This window comes from Elephas maximus, chromosome X (genome assembly GCF_024166365.1).
Source record: "Elephas maximus indicus isolate mEleMax1 chromosome X, mEleMax1 primary haplotype, whole genome shotgun sequence".
Taxonomy (NCBI): Eukaryota; Metazoa; Chordata; class Mammalia; order Proboscidea; family Elephantidae; genus Elephas; species Elephas maximus.
Window position 1 is genome coordinate 57,585,396 of NC_064846.1, and position 18,872 is coordinate 57,604,267.

Consider the following 18,872-nt stretch of genomic DNA (forward strand, 5'->3'; position numbering starts at 1 on the left):
TCGCTGCCAAAGCGTCCCCCCACCCCCATCTCAGGGACCTGCGTCCTTCCCTATCCCCCTTTGCTTCTCCCTGTCTATACTTGCCCCTAGCAGACCGCCTGTCTCCTCTCCCCTGTCCGCCCCTCCGGACCGCTCCCCCCACACGTTGAGTCCGATCTGCTTGGGGCGATCCCCTCCCACGAGTTTTTTTTTTTTCTCCCAGGCCTGTTCTGGTCCCCTTCCCCTGGCCCACCCGTCGCTAACGCGTGCTGTTGCCCTCTGGGCTCTGCCTCCTGGGGGTCTCCGCTCCCACCGAGTGTCCCAGCTTTTCCCGCCCGCCGGAGCCGGTGCCCCTCCCGCAAGCAAGCCTTAGGGGCGGGGGTAGGGCTGAGCTCCTAGCGGGAGCGGCGCCCTCGGAGGCGTCGAGTCACCCTTCCGTCGGTTCCTCCCGCAGCGCTCGGCCGTCTCTGCCCTACCCTGACTCCGGACCGCGGACCTCGCGGCGTCGGCTGCCCTCGCCTCGGCTTGTCCTCCGCAGGTAAAGGCTGGAGGCCAGTTGGCCCCGAGTCCTGCCTTAGTGGGCTCCCTCTGCGCTTGGGGCTGGGGACCCGGGCTGTGTGCTCTGGAGCCCAAGTGCTTTATCTTGCCAATCTTCAAGCAGGTTTCAGGAGTTTGCTCCTGGAGAAACGTTCCAGAGCCCTCAGAGTGGGACACAGAACGTTTCTGTCTCCTGTGATGGTTTGTAATGGGGCAGAAAAGGTGTTCCTCCAGTCCTTCACTTTGAATGAGATGGTTGGGAGTTTTTTGGTGGTGAAATCATTTGGTTTGAACGCTGGTGGCTTAAAAAGGCACCTGCTTTTCATTAACCAACCTTTTCTTTTTCTCCCTGCTTCTTCTGGACCAGAGGACCTAGCATTCCAGAATACTGCTTTTGGCAGGGTTGACCCTAGACCTTGTACATTTGTGGCAGAACTTAGTCTTCAGTATATCCTGGATCTCCTATATTTAACTGGCTTCTTTTCTGCTCTTGCACCCCTCACAAATCCATTAACATTAAGGCATTAATGATCTAATTTGTTTACCCCGATGATCTGTGGCTAGAGCAATGTTTAATGCAGAGGTGAGGCCCAGATGCAGTGTATGTAGATCTATAAGTACATGTATTTAGCACCAGCTGGAAATCTTAGTATATAAAAAAAAAAAAACACCAACTTGGCTTGTGAGGCTTTTCTTGGGCAGAGGATGAACATTTCTGGTAATACCATTTCAGGTGCCTCACTCCAGAACAGATGAGTGAAATGGAGGTTAGATGCCTCTTCTGGAGTAATTGGTCTGTGAGTGTATGTAGCATTCTGGTGAATGTTCTCTGAGTTTTTTCTCCTTAAAGGCTGTTACTAATAATGGTTGTTAGAATTCATTGAGCCAGGCACTGTGATAAGTTCTTTACATAACTATCTCATATAATCCTCAAGATAACTCTATGTGGTAGGCACTATAATTATAACCATATTATGATGAAAAGAAGACTCTGAGAGCTTGAGTACCTTGCCCCAAATCACCCAGCTGATGAGGGGCTGAGCTGGGCCATCTGACCACAGAGTTTGTGTTCCTATCCTCTGTCATACCACCTCTACCATCTTAGATGTTAGGAATGCTAATAGCTCGTGGGTGAAGACTGTGACTAAAAATTTTCCTTCCACACTGAAGCATAAATTTTGGTCCTTAACTTACCTTAGATACACTGTGGTGATTCTGGACCACTTATTTCACTGATTTATTTACCCACCTTGCTCCAAATGTGGGACCACTTGTCATGTTGCCACCATAAGCACACACCCCTGAGTGTACCCAGATGAATGAAACCTCCCAGGCTCTCAGCTCAGTAGTGATTGTCCTGAAGATAGGAGAAGGTAACCCTGGATTCTAGGGATGTGCTCCTGGATCAACATTTTCCTTTCCTGCTGGCGAGGGGAGAAACAAGGGTGCGGTAGGTGATAAGAACTTCCCAACAGCCAGGCCAGAGAGCCTGAGGGAGACTGTGTGCTTGTTTTATCCTGGGATGAATAGGTTACCTTAGGCAGGGAGCCCTGGTCCTGGTGCAGTGGTTAAGAGCTGTGGCTGATAACCAAAAGGTTGGTAGTTTGAATCCATCAGCTGCTCCTTGGAAACCCTATGGGCCAGTTCTACTCTGTCCTATAGGATCCGTCTATGAGTCAGAATCGACTTGATGGGTATGGTTAAAAAAAAAAAGCAGGGATAATATGATCCCATCTCTGGGTCTTTGCTCACATTGTTCCTTTTTTTTTTCTTCTTCCTGAAAAGCTAGCACGCCACCCCTTACTTACACCCAGTCATTAATTTGTATTCATCTCTCAAGATTTAGCTTCTCTGGAGGTTAGGGTTAGGCTTATCTAAAGTCACCTCCTTTGATACAATTTCACTGAACACCCAGGCAGAATTACTAGTTATGTCCTTCATGGTTCATGGTATATATGGTGTATCACCCACTTTTTCCGGCTTTCAGGTTCTTTGGTTGTATACTTTTACTGCTAAAAGTATTTGCTGCCCTCCAGTGGGGACTTGCATAATGGAGAAAGATGAAAGAAATGTTAGTTGAAGCAAAATAGCTGGGGTATGAGGCTTCTGAGTTAGGTAGTGCAATCAGGAAGTATGATTGGGTAAAAATTTTATCCCTTTTGGCTTTTGTACCCCTAGATAAGCCTTGTAAAAATTTTTATGGTTTCCTGTGTGATAGGGAGCCCTGATGGGTTTTGGTTTTTTTTTTTTTTGCTTGTGTGTGTGTCATATTTGGAAAACCGGAAACCCTGGTGTCATAGTGGTTAGGTGCTACAACTGCTAACCAAAGGGTTGGTAGTTCAAATCCACCAAAAATGTAAACACACTCCACGACTCAACATGGAGCCCTGGTGGCACAGTGGTTAAGAGCTCAGGCTGCTAACCAAAAGGTCAGCAGTTCGAATCCACCAGCCACTCCATGGAAACCATATGGGGCAGTTCTCCTCTGTCCTGTATGGTCACTATGAGTCAGAACCAAGTAGCCAGCAACAGGTTTGGTTTTTTGTTTTATGACTCAGCATGCTTCCATTAATGAAAACACATGGTATCAAAAAAACAGAAAGTAATTGGACCTTGAAAGGGTTTTTCTGTGTCCTAAAGCACTTTGTTTACACCTCAGTGGAGTCCTTAACACCTCTCCTAGTTGTTTTTTCACCTGAAAGGTTGTTACTTCTTTAAGGGCAAGGTCTGGATCTCAGAGCTCAATTTGTCCTAAGCACAAGGGATTAACAAATGTTTGTGCTAGGAACTGGGGACACAGTGCCCTAAAGGACCTGAGATCTGGTAAACTACAAAAGACACCTTCCTGAGGCACTTAAAATCCTGCAGCTAAGCGTTTGTACTTAAATGTCACCTTCTCAGTGAGACCTTTGCTGTTTTTAAAATTGCAACCCCTTCCGTGAACATTCGAGATCTCCCTTCCCTACCTTATTACTCTAATGTAGCATACTGTGTGTATTTTATTCATTTTTCTTATTGTCTGTCTCCTCCCACTATCACATAAACTTCATGTGGGCAGGGATTTCTGTCTGTTTTATTCACTGGTAGATCCCAGCACCCAGAAGACAGCCTGACACATCATAAAAAAAAAATTTTCTTTAGGTACTTACTAATATTTGTTAAATGAATTAATGAATGACATTACTGTTATATGAATTGGCACTCTTTTGTACTCTCCTGGACCTGAAACTAAGCTTACCCAGTTTATCGCCCTACAGCTGTGAGGGTACCCCACACCCAGTTCTCACATAGCTTTCCTTCTGTTGAGTTTTACTTTGAGATTGCATTCCTGATGACCACTTTGACCTAGTTGGCAGCGCTTCCTCTCTCCTATTTTAAAGCATAGGTCTCTGGTGGAAACTTCGAAAAGTGAAAATGCTGTGCTTCTCGACTCAACGGCACTGGGTCTTGTTGGTAGGAAGGGGTCTGTGCTGAAGCGGGCAGTGTGGATTATCAGATGTCTTGAGGCCTTTCACAGGCATTTGGTTTCTCAGTAGGATGCTGGAGAAAAGTTACTGTGTGGTCTGGGAAGTGAATAGCTGAAAAGACTCTAAAAACCAAAAAACCAAGACCGTTGCCTTTGAGTCGATTTTAACTCACAGTGACCCCAAGTGTTATAGAATAACATTGCTCCGTAGGGTTTTCTTGTCTGTCATCTTTACAGAAGCAGATTGCCAGGCCTTTCTTCCATGGCACTGCTGGGTGGGTTTGAGCTACCAATCTTTTGGTTAGCAGACATCACAAACTACTTGTGCCACCCAGGGACCTTATAAGATGCCACAGATTAGGTTTCTTGCCTCCCAATAAAGTCACTCTTACACCTTTAGGCATGAAGTGGTTATTGGGTTATGAACTTTACAGAAAAGCCATAGCTGAATGAATGCTACTTGTTTAGTTTGACAGTTTTTGTACTAGGATAATTACGCCGTGTGAGGAAACTACTAAGTAACATAAAAGAAAAAAAAATTACTCTTTTCTGTTTAAATGTTTTTAAATATTCAGAAAGAAAAAAGGCCCCAAACCAAACCAAACCAAACCAGCTGCTGTGGAGTTGATTCTGACTCATGGTGACCTCATGTGTGTCAGAGTAGAACTGCACTCTATAGGCTGTGTGTGTGTGTGTGTGTGCGCGCGTGTGCGTGCACGCGCGCACCTGCACTTTAGGTGAAAGTTTACAGAGCAAATTAGTTTCTCACTCAAAAAATTTATACACAAATTCTTTCGTGACATTGGTTGACATCTCCACAGTGTGTCAGCACTCTCCCCCTTTCTACCCCGGGTTCCCTGTTTCCATTTGTCCAGTTTTCGTGTCCCTTCCTGCCATCTCATCTTTGCTTTTGGGCAGGTGTTGTCCGTTTGGTTTCATAGACTTGATTGATCTAAGGAGCACGTTCCTCACCTGTGTTATTGTTTGTTTTCTAGGCCTCTCTAATCTTTGACAGAAAGGTGAACTCTGGGAGTGGCTTCAGTTCTGAGTTAGAAGGGTGTCTGGGGTCCCTAGTCTCAGGGGTTCCTAGTCTCAGGGGTTCCTCCAGTCTCTCTCAGACCAGTAAATCGGGTCTTTTTTGTGAATTCTGTTGTACATTTTTCTCCCGCTTTGTCCGGACCCTTTATTGTGATCACAGTCAGAGCAGTTGATGGTGGTAGGCAGGTTCCATAGGGTTTTCAAGGCTGTGACCTTTTGGAAGCAGACCACCAGGCCTTTCTTCTGAGGCACCTCTGGGTGGGTTCAAACCACCAATCTTGAATGGTTAGTAGCTGAGCACTTAACCATTCATGCCACCCAGGGACTACCCCCCACCAAAAAAAAAAAAAAGAAAAAAACCAGGCCAGAATCCCTCAAAAGACAGGCTTGGAAGGAGTTGGACCCTTCCTAAGGTGGTAAATATATGATTCTCCACCATTTGATAAACATTAATGTTTTTGAAATTTGAATTTGTTAAAAAACAAACAACAACAACAAAATTGTGCTTGGTTTCCTCTTCTGATAAATTTATCTCCCAAATTTGTTTAAAAAACAAACAACAACAACAAAATTCTGCTTAGTTTCGTCTTCTGATAAATTTTTCTCCTCTAAACATTGGAGTGACCCAGGGGTCTCAGTCTGTAGATTCTTCTCCATCCAAAATCTTCCCAGAGGATCTCATCCAGCTCCATGGCTTTAAATGATGTCTATCTATACACTGATCACTCCAAAATTTATGTCTCTAACCTAGGCCTTTTCTCTAAGTCCTAGACATATATCCAATAGCCTAGTCAGCATCTCTACTTGGATGCCAAATAGAGATCTCAAACATAATATAACTGAAACAGAACTCCTGATTCCCCCCCTGTCACTAGTCCCTCCCTTCATCCTCTCCCATCTCAGTGAAACGGCACTATCATCCATTCAGTTGCTCAGTCCAAGGACTGAGGGTCACCCTTGGTTTCTCTTATTCTCCCAACCCCACATCCAGTTCATCAGGAAGTGCTGTCAACATTATCTTCAAAATATATCATTTATTCTGCCACATGTCTCCATTTCCTCTGCATATCACCCACTCCAAGCAACCACAAGGCTGCAATGAACATTCTTGCACAGTGCTCAAGGATACACACACACACAAAAACACACACACACACACGTTTCTGTGGTATAGCTCCCTAGAAGGAGAAGTTCTCAGTGAAGGGATATGTACTTTTAAAAATTTGAGTAGGCACCGCCAGAGTGACACCCAAAAGAGTTTACACTCTCACCACTGAGAGTGCTTTCCCTCATATCCTTGCTGATGATGGACAGTCTTTTCAATTTTTGCCAACCTGATCGGTGAAAAATTGTATTTAACTGATTTACCCTTCATTTCTCTGACCATTAGTGAGGCTGAGCATCTTTTCATGTGTATTAGCTGTTTGTATTGTTCCTGAGACTTGCTCCTTCATATCCTTTGCACATTTTTCTTTTGGGTTATGTATTTAATTTGTTTGTAAGAACACTATATTTATTAGAGATGTTTACCTATTGCCTTTTCTATAGTACAAGTTTTTTTCTCTCTCTCTCCAGTCTGTCATGTGTCATAACTTTGTTCATGATGTGTACCCCTCTCATAATCAGATAAAACACACTATAAAACATTTAAAAAACATGATCATTAGATTTGGCAATTAGGAGGTCAGTGACAACATCAGTGCAGCAGGAGGAGACAAGGCAGATTGTAGAGGGGTGGAGAGTGATGAGGACCATTAGGGAATATGGTATACACTTTGAAAGAGGCTTGGCTATGGTGAGGAGAGAGTGTTTCTTATAGACAGTAGGGCGCAGGGGGCCAGAAAAGGTTGCTGTTGTTGTAAAATATAGGAGAGAGAAGAGCCCATTTATGTCTAGATGGTGGAGAGCTTGATGACGCAAAGTCCCCAGGGAAGCAGGAGGGGTGAAAAGTCTGGCCTTAGAGAAAGGGAGGTAGCTCTTCCACTGAGCTGGGAGAGAAAGAGGGCAGGATCTGTGAAGTTGCTGAGAACAAAGGAGCTGTGGAGGGGCAGGATTTTGGGGAAGTCCCACCTGACAATAGTAGTGAAGGATTGGAATGGTATTTGAGATGGATGAAAAAGGAGCTCTTTAAACGTATAGCATTTAGATAACCCCCTTATAATGAGCCACAAAAGGCCTGGATAACTTGATTTGTCTTGACTCCAGCTTACAGAACCCTGTATCCATTCTCTCCAGCAGCACTCATCAGCTCAGTTGTAGAAACAGAATGTGGACCATCTAGTTTAGGGGATTTTTCTAGGTGGCTGTGACAGGAATATATGGGGGGGGCAGGAGATTGGAGGGTGCTGGCAGAAGAATAATTGAAATGATGGACCACTGTTGCTCTCGTATCTGTGACTAAACCTATCTTGAACTTGAGTAATTCTTGAGATGGAAAATTTCCATGGCATTTACACTGCTTCTTGTTTTTAGCTCTACTACTTCAGGGATCATAATAGCTTTAGTATCAGTGTCTTTAAACTCTTGCTTGCAACTTATCAGAAAGTACCGGTTGATTTACTGAGGGCCTAAACTGTCCCAGCCTCTGGACTAGATGCTTGAGATACAACAGAGAATAAGACAAAGGTCTTTTTTTTCCTGGAGTTTACTTCAGCAGGAGAGGCATATGTTAAACAATGAACCACATAATGATTTCATTGCATTTGTGATAAGTTTTATGAAGTTCAGCTTTTTAGTAATCAAATGTCACATTGCTTTCTAACAGATTTTACCAATTTACATTGGTCAATAATGCATGAAAGTACCTCTCCTATGTTCCCTTTTTTTTAAAAATTGAATACTGTCTCTTTTAAATTTTGCTGAGTTGATAAGCAAACATTAAAAAAAAATTATTACCAGTAAGGGTGAACCTTTTTTTTTTTCTTCCCATCTCTGTACTTGGTCTTTGTCTATTGGATACTTATCTCTCCTTGTTTTTAGTAGATCTTTCTTCCCACGTTTAAAACCTTTAACCATCCTTCTCTCCCTTCTCCCTCCGCTCTGGGAACACGCTGGTCATTTCTTTTTGATCTTCTTTGAGCTCCTTTCTTTACCTACTGTGATGCTTATGGTTGTGTGTCGACTTGGCTGAGCCACGATTCTCTGTGGTTTGGCAGTAATGTAATGATGTAGCCTGACAGTTATGCAATGATGTAATTTGTCAGTTATGTAATGATGTAGTCATCCTTCATGATAGGATCTGATGCAGTCAGCCAATCAGTTGTAAGGGGAGTTTCCTCAGGAGTGTGGCCTGCATCCGATATATATATATATATATATATATATATATATATATATATATATATATGGGTGTTCTGGCCAAGCTTGCTTGCTTACTCTGGATCCTGCATCTGGCTCATCATCATCTGACCTCTGGTTTCATGAGACTTGAGCTAGCTGCCTGCCATATTGCCTGCCAGTCTTGGGATTCATCAGCCTCCACAGCCCATGAGCCAGCAGCTTACCGTCTGACCCGCTGATCTTGGATTCGTCAACCCCTGAGGCTGCATGAGTCAGGAGAAGCCTCCAGCCTGACGGCTGACCTACGGACTTAGGACTTGCCAGCCTCTACAACTGCATGAGCAATTTCCTTGAGATAAATCTCTCTCTCCCCCTCTTCATATATATATATGTTGATCTGCCCAGGGCTCTGACTACGTTTTTATTGCTTGACCCAATAATAGTTAAAATTTAAGTCTTCTGTTCTCCTCTCCTCATCCCATTCCCCAGAGGTAACAATGTTACATTTGTATCTCTTTTCAGACATTTTCCATGCTTTTGTAGAAATATTTCCTTCCTTCCTTCCTTCCTTCCTCCCTCCCTCCCTTCCTTCCATCCATCCATCTAATCTCCGTATACTTACACATACAAAAATACAGATTGAATGATAATATATATGTTTTTCATTGTGATTTTTTTAACTTAATATGCTGTGGCAAGCTTTCACTGTCTATATATAGATCTACTCCTTTGAACAGTTGTATAGTGTTAAATTATGTGTACGTATCATAATTTATTTAATCAGTTTCCTTTTGATGGTTTTTTAAATTATTTTCTAATATTTTGCTGTTTCAAACGTTGACCTTATATCTATTTGTGCATCTACTTGAATATCATTAGAATAAGTTTTTAGAAATGGAACAGCTCCATTGCAAAATGAAGGTTAGAGATGCTAAAGATTCAGAGACGTCTAGGGAGATAAAGACTGAGAACTGTCCACTGGATTTAGGAGGTTCTTGGTGACCTTAGTGGTGCCCTGGTACCGCAGAGGTTAAGCATTTGGCTGCTAACTGAAAGGTTAGCAGTTTGAATCCACCACCTGCTCCTTGGAAACCCTATGGGGCAATTTTACTCTGTTCTGTAGGGTCGCTATGAGTCAGAATTGACTTGGCAGCAATGGGCTTGGTTTGGTTTTGGTGACCTTATAAGAGCAATTTCAGGGGAGTGGGGGATGAGAAGCTAGTGGATTGAGAAGTGATTGGAGAGATGAGGAAATGGAGGTAGTTTATATGGACAATTCCTTAGAGAAGTTTGGCTCTGAAGAGCAGAGAGAGGGCAGTAGCAGAGGGAGGGCATGAGATCCAGGGATGTCTTGTTTTTTTTTTTTTAATTCAGGAGGCACTTAAACCTCTTTAAAGGCTGTTGGGAAGGAGGGGATAATTGATAGAGCAAAGTCCTTACAAGACAAAGTCCTTATGCCAGATGGTAGAGGACCCAGAACCAGGTAGAGGGATTATCCTTAAACAAGAGGAAGGGCATTACAGTAGAGAAGAACAAAAAGTGAATAGGTACAGATGAAAATAGCTTTACAGATTTCGTGGCAAGTTGTCTGATGATATTTATATTTCTCCGTGATGTGGGAGGTAAGGCCTCATCCTCCTAGAGCAAGGGTTCAGGTGGAGGAGAGTTTGGGTTGGAGATTTGAAGTGCTTGAGAAAGGTTTGAAATGGTTATTGTAGAGAATAGGAGAGCAAGCTAGGACCAGGGAAACACAGTTGGAGTATCATGTAGTGTCGAGGTGAGCTTGGCGACCAAGAATTCATACTGATAGTGATGTAACAGATGGTGATTCTTTTCCTTCTGGTAGATCTCAGGAATCTCAATGCAAGCATAAAGAGTTGGACTCTCTCGTATTATTTTTTTTCAGGCATTTCCAGTGTAAGTATGGGTTATTGAGGATATTGATAACAGTGTAGTTGAAACAATACATTCCAATCTGTCTAGGAAAGGAAGTGAAAACAGGAAGGAGCTGACAGGGAGAAAGGAGAAGGGTCTATGGGAGACTTCCCCTCCCCCATGAGGTCTGAAAACAGATGTGGGGCAAGGGAGGTCATTGAGTGAACAGATTAGAAGGATAGGGGATTATAGTCAGAGTGGAGTATTTGTAATAATGACATCAAAGATAGAGAAGTTCTGGGTGATAAGCTCTTGGGTGTGGCTGAATATGATATATGTTATTCTTGATGCCAGCACGTTCATTTGGCAAATATTTATTGTATGTCTATTATGTGCTAGGCAGTGTTCTAGGCACTGAAAACTGAAAAACCCACTGCCATCAAGTTGATTCTGACTCATAGTGGCCCTATAGGACAGAGTAGAACTGCCCCATAGAGTTTCCAAGGACTGCCTGGTGGATTCGAACTGCCAACCTTTTGGTTAGCAGCCATAGCTCTTAACCACTACACCACCAGAGTTTCTACTGAAGTTACAGAAACAAGCAAACAAACAAAAATCCCTTCTCTCACAGAGCTTACAGTCTCGTGGGGGAGATTATTCAATTTTTAAATAAAAGAACATCCTCACTAATGTGCTGATTCTTGCATATGTAGTTCTACTTAGAACTGATAATAATACCAAAACCAAATATTTGCTTGTACTGGGCTAGGAAAGTCCATCTGGACATTTTGAGTGACTTGCTTTATTTTAAGTTAGATTAACTGAATTATAAAAATTCTTACCTCCTCCACCCTCAGCATGTTTTATACTAACATTTTTTTTTATATGTTAGTATTGGAGCCCTGATGGCATAGTGGTTAAGAGGTTGGCTGCTAATGACTTGATGGCAGTGGGATGGGGTTTTGGTTTTATTTTTAATACTGACATATCCACTAACCAAACACACTGCCGTCAAGTCAATTCAGACTCCTAGCGACCCTATAGGACAGAGTAGAACTGCCCCGTAGGGTTTCCAAGGCTATAAATCTTTATGGAAGCAGACTGTCACATCTTTCTCCCATGGAGTGGCTGGTGGGTTCAAACTGCAGACCTTTCGGTTAGCAGCTGAGCGCTTTAACTGCTGCACCACAGGGGTCATTAAAGATAAAACAAATGTCCTAAAACCTAACCTAAGCAAATATAAAAAAACAAGTCTAATTTGAAAATTTTAGCAGTTTTATTTATTTATTTTTTAATACAAGGACAAATGCTTCTGTCTGTAGACCACATGTTGATGATAACGTACTAATCTTGCTCTAGGGATTTGATGTAATGTGTAAAGTAATTATGGTTAAGCAGGTTAGGAGAGAGAGAGAGCTTGAAGTAAGTTAGTATTTTACTTTTATAATATATATTACTCCTCAATTTATACCTGCTCTTCTGTGTACTTATGCTCCTGCATACATTTATTAATACTTTATTTGAAAGGAATTAGCATTTACTGTATGTCTTATACGCCTTAATTAAATAATGCCTTGAAATTATCTGCCCCATATACAGTTTGATTTAAGTTCAACTACAGGCTATTTGATTGTGTTTAAGGTTTCTGTGGCCACAGCTAGATCACAGCATTGCTAAAATTAAAAAAGAGACCAAATGCATAAAATTTGCAGTTCTGTGTGAACGTGGACAGGATTAGTCACGAACCATCATGATTTCTCATTTAAAGGGACTGTGTGGGTGATTTTTAAGTGACGTGGCCTGCAAGAAAGAATCAGATGCCAGCTAGAGTTCAGTTTAGAAATCCCCACCATCTGTGACCCCGGCAGGAGAAGAGGGTCTTCCCTACAGGGCTGCTGGTTTATGAAAGCTTGTTGACTAAGGACAGATAATAGTGTTATTATACAGGGTAACGAGGCTTATTGAAAAATTACAATGTGTTGGCTCTCGCCACATTAAAAACATGTTTTATGCATATAAATAACCTGGATTTTAAAACGTTCTGTTCTTTTAGTTAGAGGTTTTAGATCTTTTTAAACTTTTGGGCTGTTAAGGAAAGGAGCTTTGCCAGAGAAGAGGATGATAGTTTTCTCCCCATACACCTTATGGGGCTCATATGAACCTGCCTAGCTCATGTGAGCTCATGTGAGAGGAACTTTCAAGTGTAGGTCTTGGAAGCTGAAAAACTAAATATGATTTGGTTTAATATATGCATTTTCTCCGTTGCCAAGTGGGGTGTTTGGACACATGGTCTTGTTTTTATGATCCTTTATACTTACTTCTTTGTACTATATATATGGATTAGTGATAGGTTTAAGGCACCTGGAGTTACTGAGGAAAAGGCAAAAAAGTGTGAGAGATCATGAAAGTAAGGTCACATTTCCACATACCCAAAACAACCACTTTGCAGGAAAAAAATCTATATATTGAAGTATTTAGAAACTAGTAGAAGGATTCAGTGAAGTGGCAGGGTACAAGACTGATGCACAAAAATCCGTTGGATTCCTCTGCACCAACAAAGAGAACGTTGAAGAAGAACTCGCCAAATCAATACCATTTACAGTAGCCCCCAAGAAGATAAAACACTTAGGAATAAATCTAATCAGAGATGTAAAAGACCTATACAAAATAAACTACAAGAAATCAAAACTGCAAGAAACCAAAAGAGACCTATATATGTGGAAAAACATAACCTGATCATGGATGGGAAGACTCAACATTGTGAAATGTCAATTCTACCCAAAGCAATTTACAGATACAATGCAATCTTGAACCAAATTCCAAAGGCATTTTTTAATGAAATCGAGAAACAAATCACTAACTTTATGTGGAAACGGAAGAGGCCCTGGATAAGTAAAGCCTTATTGAAGAAGAAGAACAAAGTGAGAGGCCTCACACTACCTGATTTTAGAACCTGTTTTATAACCACGGTTGTCAAAACATCCTGGTACTGGTACAGCAACAGACAAATAGACCACTGGAGTAGAATTAAGAACCCAGAAGTAAATCCACCCATCTGTAGGCAGCTGATCTTCAACAAAAGGTCAAAGTCCATTCAGTGGGGAAGAAAGAACCTTTTTAACAAATGGTGTTGGCAAAACTGGATATCCATATGCAGAAAAATGAAACAGGATCCATACCTCTTCCCATGTACAAAAACTAACTCAAAATTGATCAAAGACCTAAATGGTAAAGCTAAAACTATACAGTTCTTGGAAGATAACATAGGGTCAAAATTAGGGGACCTAACTTTCAGCATAAATAGTCTATCAAAATTAAACATGCGTGAATGGCAGAAGATAAATTAAATAACTGAGACCTCCTAAAAATTAAATACTTATGCTCATCAAAAGACTTTACCAAGAGAGTAAAAAAACCTACAGACTAGGAAAAATCTTTGGCAATGACATATCTAGTAAGGGTCTAATCTCTAAAATATATGGAAAACTCCACAACAAAAAGACAAGCAATCCAATCAAAAAATGAAGAAGGACGTGAACATATACTTCACCAATGAGAACATTCAGGTGGCCAACAAATACATGAAAAGATGGTCGCGATCATTAGCCATTTTGTTGTTAGGTACCTTCAAGTCAGTTCCGACTCATAGCAACGCTATATATATATATATACACACATATATATATATATATATAAGAATGAAACACTGCCCGGTCCTGCACCATCCTCACAAATGTTGCTATGCTTGAGCCCATTGTTGCAGCCACTGTGTCATGTATCTTTGTTGAGGGTCCTCCTCTTTTTCACTGACCCTATACTTTACCAAGCATGATGTCCTTCTCCAGGGACCGATCCCTCCTGACATGTCCAAAGTATGTAAGGCGTACTCTTGCCGTCCTTGCTTCTAAGGAGCATTCTGGTTGTACTTCTTCCAAGACAGATTTGTTCCTTCTTTTGGCAGTCCATGGTATATTCAATGTTCTTTGCCAACACCACAATTCAAAGGTGTCAAATCTTCTGTCTTCCTTATTCATTGCCCAGCTTTCACATGCATATGAGGTGATTGAAAGCACCATGGCTTGGGTCAGGTGGACCTTAGTCTTCAAGGTGACATCTTTGCTCTTCAGCACTTTAAAGAGGTCCTTTGCAGCAGATTTACCCAATACAGTGCGTCTTTTGATTTCCTGACTGCTGCTTCCTGGGTGTTGATTGTGGATCCAAGTAAAATGAAATCCTTGACAACATCAATCTTTTCACTGTTTATAATGATGTTGCTTTTATTGGTTCAGTTGTGAGGATTTTTGTTTTCTTTATGTTGAGGTGTAATCCATACTGAAGGCTAGGTAGATGTATGCATATATGTGTATAGAAAGGCACATGTGAGTAAATGGGTGTGCGTGTGTAGATGTATCTGCAGGCATATGTGTATACATGTTTATGTGTGCTGCATACATATTCACATACATAATAAACCAAATGGGGGCACAGTTATGGATGCTTCCTAGACATAACAAACACCTCGTGGGGTTGGTTTACTGCGTTTGAAAGCTTGTGACCATAGTCTCATGGGGCAGTTTGATTAATTGGCATAACATAGTTCATAATGATAATATTCTACATCCTAGTTTGAGTAGTGTCTAGTGTCTCAAAATCTTACAAGTAACCATGTAAGATACAACTATTGGTCTGTACTCATCTGAAACAAAAGAGAATGAAGGAAACCAAAGACTCAAAGAAAAAACTACTCCACAGGAGTAATAGCCCACGTGAACCACGCCTCCTTTAGCCTGAGACCTGAAGAACTAGATGGTGCCCAGGTACCACTACTGACCAGGGACACAATAGAAGGCCCCAGATAGAAAGAGAGAAAAATGTAGAACAAAGCTCAAATTACTTAAAAAAGGCTAGACTTAGTAGACCGATGGAGTCCTGGTGGCACAGTGATTAAGAGCTACAGCTGCTAAGCAAAAGGTCAGCAGTTTGAATCCACCAGCCTCTCCTTGGAACCCCTATGTGGCAGTTCTCCTCTGTCCTATAGGGTTACTATGAGTCAGAATCGACTCAACAGCAATGAGGTTTTTGGTTTACTAGACTTGTAGAGACTAGAGGGATCCCTGAGACTATCACCTTAAGATACTATTTCAACTTGGAACTGAAGCCACTCCTGGTGGTCACCTTTCTGCCAAATAATTGGCTTATAAAATAAACAATATCACCCATGAATACTGTGCTCTCTTAAACAATCAACTGTATGAGACCAGACAGTCAACATCTACCCTAAAACAAAGATGAGAAGTTAGGGAGGGGCAGGGAAGCTAGATTAACAGAAACAGAACAGAATGGAAATAATGAGAATGTTGACACATTGTGAGAAATGTAACCAATGTAATGAACAAGGTGTATAAAAAAAATGTTAAATGGGAACCTAATTTGCTATGTAAACTTTCACCTAAAACACAAAGACATATTAAAAAAGGAAAAAAAAAAGATATTTAGCTTTCTTTTGGGACATACTTTAGAGAAGTATATATTATTTTAGGAGAGAATCTCTTCAAATCATTTATGAGCTGAATTTGTTGGTATTGAAATGTAACCATATAGATTCAATCCAGAAGAAATTTTATCCTCATAAAACTCTAAGAGCTATCAAAAGAGATTATATTTTACGTAGTTATCCCCAGCTCCTATATGCTACTATCCTCCTTTAGAAGGACTGTCCTGGATGAGGAGAATGGGTCCTTACCCATGTATATAGTTACTCTAAGCCTGTTACCCATTATTACCTGAGGAGGTCAGAGGCCTCTCAAACATTGACCTGTTATTAGTTGAGACTTTTTTTTGCGGTGAAAATATACACACAAAAACACTTGCAAACGCAGCAATTTCTACATTTACAATGCAGTGACATTGATTACAGTCTTCACGTTATATAGTCATTTTGCTATCCTATTCCAAAGTATTCCACCACTATTAACATAAACTCAGTGCCCCTCATGCTAAAACTCCCCGTTTTTTTTTTTCTAGTGCAACCACCAATAATCTTTGATTTCTATACATTTGCTTATTTCATGTAAGATCATACAGTATTTGCCCTTTTGCAACTGACGTATTTTGCTGAGCATAATTTTTTTTAATGTTTTCAAGGTTCATCCATGTTGTGACATGCATCAGAACATCATTTCTCTTTACAGTTGCATAATATTCCATCATGTGTATATTCCACATTTTGTTTATCCATTCATCTGTTGATGGACATTTCAGTTGTTTCTACCTTTTGGCTATTATGAAAAGTGCTGCAGTGAACACTGGTATACAGGTTTCTGTTTGCATTCCAGCCTTCACTTTTTCTGGGTATATACCTAGGATTGAGATTTCTGGGTCATGTGGTAGTTCTATGTTTAAAATTTTGAAGAACCGCCGAACTGTTTTGCACAGAGGCTGGACCATTTTACATTCCCATCAGCCATGAATGAGGGTTCCAGTTTCTCCACGACCTCACTAACATCTGTTGCTTTCCGGTTTTGTTGTTGTTGTTGATCATTACCATTCTGATGGGGGTAAGGTGGTATCTCACTGTGGGTTTTTATTTGCATCTTCCAAATGACTTTGAGTATCTTTTCATGTACTTGTTGGCTATTGGAATATTCTCTTTGGTGAAATGTCTGCTCAAGTCCTTTGCCCATGTTTTGATTGGGTTGTCTTTTTGTTGTTAAGTTGTAAAAGTATGTTATATATTTTCAATATTAGACCCTTATCAGATATATGGTTCCTTTGAAAATTTTCTCCTAATCTGTAGGTTGTCCTTTCACTTTTTTGATAAAATCCTTTCACGAACAAAGGTATTTAATTGTTGCGAGGTCCCATTTGTCTATTTTGTCTTTTACTGCTCGTGTTTTTGTTGTCATATGCGATAGTATATAGCTAAACCTTACATCCCACAGCTTCATCCCTATATTTTCTTCTAATAATTTTATGGTTTTAGTTTTCATAGTTAGGTATTTATCCATTTTGAATTGGTTTTTGTGTACGGTGTGAGGCATGGATCCTGATTCATTCTTCTTCATATGGAAACCCAATTTTCCCAGCACCATTTATTGAAAAGACTCTTCCTTCCCCATAGACTGGACTTAGCACACTTGTCGAAAATCAGTTGGCCATAGATGCTTGGATTTATTTTTTGGACTCTCAATTCTATTCCATTGGTCTATGTATCTATTTAGCTGAGAACTCTTAAACATCCCACCTCAAGTTCCTTGAGGGCAAGTGTTATGGCTTGAATTGTGTCCCCCCAAAACATCTGTAAACTTGGCTAAGTCATGATTCCCAGTACTGTGTGATTGTCCACCATTTTGCCATCTGATGTGATTTTTCTATGTGTTGTAAATCCTATCACTGTGATGTTAATGAGATGGCTTAGTGGCAGTTATGTTGATGAGATCTACCAGGTTAGATTGTGTCTTAAGCCAATCTCTTTTGAGATATAAAACAGAGAAGTGAGTAGAGAGATGGGGGGACCTCATACCACCAAGAAAGCAGTGCCAGTAGCAGAGCACATCCATTTATGTAAAATGCTTAGAAAAGTGCCTGGTATATGGTAAGCATTGTAGAAGCGTTAGCTTCTTCATCTTCATTTGTTGGTAGATATTTTAAAAAGGGAAACCCTGGTGGCGTAGTGGTTAAGTGCTACGGCTGCTAACCAGAGGGTCAGCAGTTTGAATCTGCCAGGCGCTCCTTGGAAACTCTATAGGGTTGCTATGAGTCGGAATCGACTCAATGGCACTGGGTTTGGTTTTGGTTTATCTTAAAAAGGAGCTAAAACTGAAAAATTCTCAGTATATACCAAAAAACAAAAACAAACAGAAAATACCAAACCCATCGCCATCGAGTCAGTTGCGACTCGTAGGGACCCTATAGGTAAAAGTAGAACTGCCCTGTAGCGTTTCCAAGGAGCAGCTGGTGGATTTGAACTGCCGACCTTTTGGTTAGCAGCCAAGCTCTTACAAGCCCCACTTTTGTAGAACCTATTTTGATGGGGATTTTAGGGGGCCAAAGACCTTTAGTGCAAAGTAAAAATCAGAATCTGTAAAATTGAGAGCTAGTTGTAAACTTTTCATTGGGGAAAATAAAAAACAACTTTACTACCAGAAAGCTTTTGAGAATGGACTCCAGTTTTAACTTCCAGTGAGGACAGGCCCTATCTGCAGCCTAGATGTGCTCCATGGGTGGGCTTGCAGAGGTATAGGCCCCAGCCGACCACTGGGAAGCCTCAGTTGCCCTTTGGTTTTGGAGCCTTGACTCTGACTCTTCGACTTTGTGCCCACTCTTGTTTTTCTTCTTTTTTTAATCCTATTTTTAATTTATGCTATTATGTTATCTTTTTATGTATCTTTGTAAGCCACTTTAAATCCTGTCTGGAACAATGTATAAATAAATATCTTTTAAACTGATCCTATCTAATTACTGGCATTTACTTAATATTTATGCTTTTCTGCCTACCTCCATGCAGAGAGGTACAGTGACTTTCCATCAGGGCCAGAATACTGATCAGGTTTCTCAAATTTCATAGTAAGATGTCAAAACAGCCATATGGTCATATGTTTTCCAAAGCATATGGTTAATAATAATTAAAAATAAGCAGCTACCAATATTGGATGCTTCTTCTAGGCCAGGCACTATGCTATGCCCTTTACTCGTGTTG

At 41.0% G+C, this 18,872-nt stretch overlaps 1 protein-coding gene across 1 annotated transcript in view; it reads left to right on the forward strand.

Moving 5' to 3' along the window:
• SYTL4 (synaptotagmin like 4) overlaps positions 1-18,872 on the forward strand; it is an 86,238-nt gene that overhangs the window by 194 nt on the left and 67,172 nt on the right. The window contains exon 2 of the mRNA XM_049871722.1: positions 434-517. The gene's annotated coding sequence lies outside the window, so the exon portion shown is untranslated. The remainder of the gene's footprint in view (positions 1-433; positions 518-18,872) is intronic.